Source organism: Panthera leo, chromosome C2, assembly GCF_018350215.1.
Source record: "Panthera leo isolate Ple1 chromosome C2, P.leo_Ple1_pat1.1, whole genome shotgun sequence".
NCBI classification, from domain to species: Eukaryota; Metazoa; Chordata; class Mammalia; order Carnivora; family Felidae; genus Panthera; species Panthera leo.
The window spans coordinates 105,863,512-105,868,617 of record NC_056687.1 but is presented as its reverse complement, the minus strand read 5'-3'; positions in this window follow the sequence as shown (position 1 = coordinate 105,868,617).

The window sequence follows — 5,106 nt, the reverse complement described above, 5'->3', positions numbered from 1 at the left end:
TTAACCGACTTAGCCACCCAGGCACCTCTGCAATGGAAACCTTTAAATTATCACAGACTAGGTGAAGACAGTAAATCCACAACCTGTGTAAGGAAGGTCCGTATACATTTCCTATGGCTATTCCTCCAATAGCTTAATTTTTAAAATATTTTCTCATTCTTTGTCTTTCTCTTCTCCAATATGTAATTCATAATTATGTGCAAAGTTCTTGTTGCTTAGTATGTATGCATGTATATTTTCCCCGGTTCTTTTGAGTTTTTCCCATGATAAAATTTAATATTACATATTCTTTCCTGAGCCCTTTCACCTGTTATGAGGAAAAATACGGTGAGTTAATTTTTGCAATTAGTCTATAAAACAGACTTCCATAACCATGGTAGATAAATAGATAGACAAATGTATAGGAAGAGGTAGGCATATGGATGAATGCATAGCTGGAAACACAAAGAAAGAGGAGAACATAGAAATAGGTTGAAAGAGGAATACATACATAGATTAAAGACAATTACAGTAAGATAGATATATTTTTATTAAAAATTGAAGTCTGTAGGGGATAAATGTAGTCATTGGCATTAGAAATTTAGGGAAATTTGGGATGGTCTCTCATCTTGGGCATGGTACCTATCTGTGTTCCCAATATGCCAGCCTTTCTCCTCTTCATCCTGACATACTTATGAATTTCGTATCTTAAGGGGAGGTCCCTTCTCTTTAATTAGTTTTCAAAACATAATAAGAATGTACCCAATTGAGGGTCTTCATGTGAATAGAAACATATTTTTACTCTTAACACTTCACACTCCTGCACATGCAGCTCTAACAGTCACACTGGGATCTGAGGGTCAGTGGCTCTGACCTCTTAGTGTAAGAGCTCTCTCCTTTCCATTTTCTAATTTTCCCAGTAAGAAATCTCTTGTGCTTCTTTAGGGGCATGCTCATCTTTACTTTCTAATGCTGTTTTTCCATGGGGCTGATTTTGTTGTTATTAATTTCTTATATTTTCCTCTTATCTTGTTATTCTTTATTGCATTTCTCTTTATTGTTTTGTCATATTGCCTCATATATTTCCAATATTTCTATAATTTTTTTATTTGTAATAAATATATTCATTCAGTGGGATAGCCATAAATATTAACACAGTAGCTTTTGTAATCTCTCATTTTTTTAACCAGTTCTTTCAAGATAGCAATTTACTATCTAATTTTTGTTTACTTACTAATTTGTGTTGAAACCCCAGTGAATTATGTATTCTGCTCTTTCAGGACTCAAATTTGCCATAAACAAATGAGGAAAACAACAGAATTATTCCATCGGAGGTAATAAAATAAATCTAAACACTTTCTAGGTGTTTTCCTACATGATAAAAAACATTATTTATTGAGCATGTAAGCATTCTTTCAGATCTTTTAAAAAAGTTTGACCACAGAGGGTCAGACCCATGAAGACTACTGTTTGGCTTTGGTTATTTTATGATTTTATTATTATTTTTAAAATATTTATTTTGAGAGAGAGAGAGAGCGCGCACATGTGTGCACAAATGGAGGAGGGGCAGAGAGAGAGGGAGAAAGAACCCCAAGCAGGCTCCACGCTGCCAGCACAGAGCTGGATGCGAGGCTTGATCTCACCAATTGTGAGATCATGACCTTAGCCAAAATCCAGAGTGGGAGGCTTAATCGACTGGGCCATCGGCACCCCTAGGCTTTAATTATTTTAAATGCAAGACTCTGTATCTAAAAAAACATTAAGATTAGTATTTACTGCTCATTGTCATTCATATTTTTTCCATATGAAGATGTTAACATGCTTAAAATTCTCACAGTCACCTTGACATTCAAATAAAGTATGCAGGGCACAAATATGATTTTTACTGATAGAAAAATTAAGGTGCAGAAATGTGCAATGAGTCCACATCACATACTGCATATCTTTTCTCACTGAAAAATCATTTCTATTTCAATCAACTTTTAAAATCATGCTTAAGGAAGAACATCATTTCAACTTTTTTATTCTGGACAAAGGAAGTAGATACTGGGAATGGACTTCTTTGCAATCCACTGCTGAGAGAAATGTTAATGAATGAAAAAGAGCAATACCTGAGTCCCAGAGTTGAAAGGTGAGGAAGAGCTTTCTCTACACTGGAGACAGTCAAAGGCAGGTACCAAAATGTGTGGGAGACACAGATTCTCAGACCATAAATGGTAATGCCCCCAAATACCCCAAAAAACAACAAAAAAACCCCCCAAAAAGCTAAAGGAAGCAGGTAAAGAATGATTAGGAGATGAATTAGCCAAGGCTCCCCCAGACCTCCTAGTGGGTGCCTCCCCATTATCTGGGCCAGTAGTTTTGCCAATTCAGCTCTAAAATATAAGAGCAATTTTATCTTACGCTACTTAGTCCCATGGTTTAAATCAATGTAGTTATTTTTTACCAGACTTCCAAAGCTTTCATTTACACATCTTCCACACAGAATATAATGAAGCTGATATGGCAGTTGATGTGATTTTGTATCCCTTTCTTAGTCTTTGTATATGGTGTTGCTTTTGCTTTTTGCTGTAAATACTTTAACAGGGGGGGTTAAGAGATCAAGCTCACTTATTACTGCTTTTGGGCTCCCAAGCAGAACTAGACACTCTTCACTCTTGTCCCACATTAGAAACTCACACTGCGAGGGAAAGGCGGCACTGAAAAGGACTATGGGATTTCCAGCTTGGCTTCCACATAAGATGGAGGTAAGAGGAATATTCTGAACCACACAGCCCTCTGGAGGAGTGGTAAGAAGTAAAGGCATGTGAAGGCTGAATCTGGACCTTAAGATTTTGAGAAAACTCTATCCTCTCTTCTTTCTGTGGGGCTAACTTTACTCTGAAGACTGCAGCCATCCCCACACCAATGAAAACGGCTGGTCAGTCCAACTGTGTCTATGCCCTCATTCTTATTTTTCCATCACTTGATAATTATAAAGTAAGTCAAATTACTTGACTAGTAAAAGGTCATACAGTAATATGACTCAGAAAACTTGTAACACTAATACAAAGAATTTCCATATATCTGGAATCAAGATCCCCTAAATGTTAACATTTTACCACATTTCCTCTCTCTCTCCGTATACATATATGTGTGTAAACAACATACACAATTTAAAATTTTCTAGCAGTCATATTAAAAAAGGTAAAATTGTATTATTTGACCCAATATACATCTGTTATCATTTCAACATGTAATCAGTATAAAAATTAACAAGATATATATATTTTTTCATACTAAGTTTTGGAAATCTGGTGTGTATTTTACAGGTACAGTACATCTTAATTAGATAGCCACACTTCAAATGCTAAATAGCCATACACAGTGATGGCTACTTAATGACCAGCACAGAGATAGTGATGATCTTTCAAGCTATGGGATTGGATGAGAGAAAGAGAGCCCAGGACTGAGTCTTGGAGCACTCGAAAATTTAGAATTCAAGCTGAAGAAGAGGAGCTGACAAATGAAACAGCAAATGAGAGCCCGGTAGACTAGTAGGAAAACAAGGCAAATGTAGGGTCAAAGAAGGAGACTGCCAACTGCATCAACAGATGCTGAGAAGTCAAGTGAGATGAGGACAGAGAATTGACCACCGTAGTTGGGAAGATGAGAGTTGTTAGTCATCTTGGCAAGACAGTTTCATTAGACTGGGGGCTCCTCTTTTGGAACTGAAGAGAGACTGGGAGGTGTTAAGTGGAGGCCTCATGTACAGCTATCTCCAAGGCAACAAGTTCCAAACGGATCTATCTCCTACGATACTCTCCTTCACTCTCTTCTCTTCTTACTTTGGATCTCTATTTGGGGCCTATGCTGGATATGCAGGAGACATTCTCCAGTCCTTCCTTTCTTTCAGACCTCATATGCTATTATTCACAGTGTCACCCCGATTTCAGCTCCTAAATACTTATTCTGTCTTCTTTGCTCTATCCGTACTTCCCCATTGTAGGCCCTTGCCACCTCTTTCTAATCTTCCTAATACCTAGTAATCCTCACTGTAATTATACCTCTAGGATTGTCATCCTCAAAATTCTTTTTGCAAAGCCTGGAGACATGCAAAAAGGGGGCGGGGGTTAAGACTGAGTGATGTTGCCAGGTTGATTTTTTAAAAACACCAATCTTGTATCCTTGCTATTCTGCTAGAAAACTTTGCATGGCTCTTCATGCAACAGGTTCAGTGTCCCTTCTCTTGAGTTCCTTCTCCCTTAATCCCAAAGTAACTCTCTCTCTCTCTCTCTCTCTCTCTCTCTCTCTCTCTCTCACACACACACACACACACACACACACACACACACACACACAGTTCTGTTTCACGTTTGCAACGTTATTATCCCTCCTGCCCATCCCTTACCTCCCAGTAACCCATTCCCTGGAACCGGCAGCACTACTGGCTCATTTTTACCAATACTAGTTTAGACACCACCTTCAAGTAGCTTCAGCATTTTCCCACTCCCCCTATGGCCACTTTCTCCAAAACTAGTTAAACTGTGCACCTGTTCTCCTTTCCCAAATGCCCTTCCTGGGCATTTCAACAAAATTCAGGGCTTATTTCAGCCACTGTTCTCATCACGTTCATCCATTCCTCTAGTTTTTTAAAGTACCAGTATTTGGCACTATCTCCAACTAAACCGTAAACACCTTGAGGTCCAAGAGCTTGTCTCATTACATTTTGTATTCCCAGTACCTGGCATGTCACGGCACATCATTAGGCGCTCAATCAAGTATGTGAGTATTAAGAGCAGCCAAAGTGGCTGCGGAAAGCAATGCTGCGAGAAGGGCGGCTCCTCTTTTCTTGTCTCCAGCCCACATCCGATCACGCAGGAGGAACCTGGCATCGAACTGGATGCAAGTCCCGCACTATCTCCCGGTGGAGCTGCGCAGAGTCTGCAACAACAGCAGGGCAGGAAACAAAAAGATAGCGCTGCCTGTGGTAGAAGGCCGGAGCTGAGCACCTCACACAGCTCCCCCGGGGAAAAGGAGCGGCGAAAACCCCACCTCTTCGTTTCCTACCAGGCCAGTTCTGCCCACCATGTGATCAGGGCGGCTCACGTGAGCGTAGCTCCACGTGACCTGCCGCGGTGTCACGTG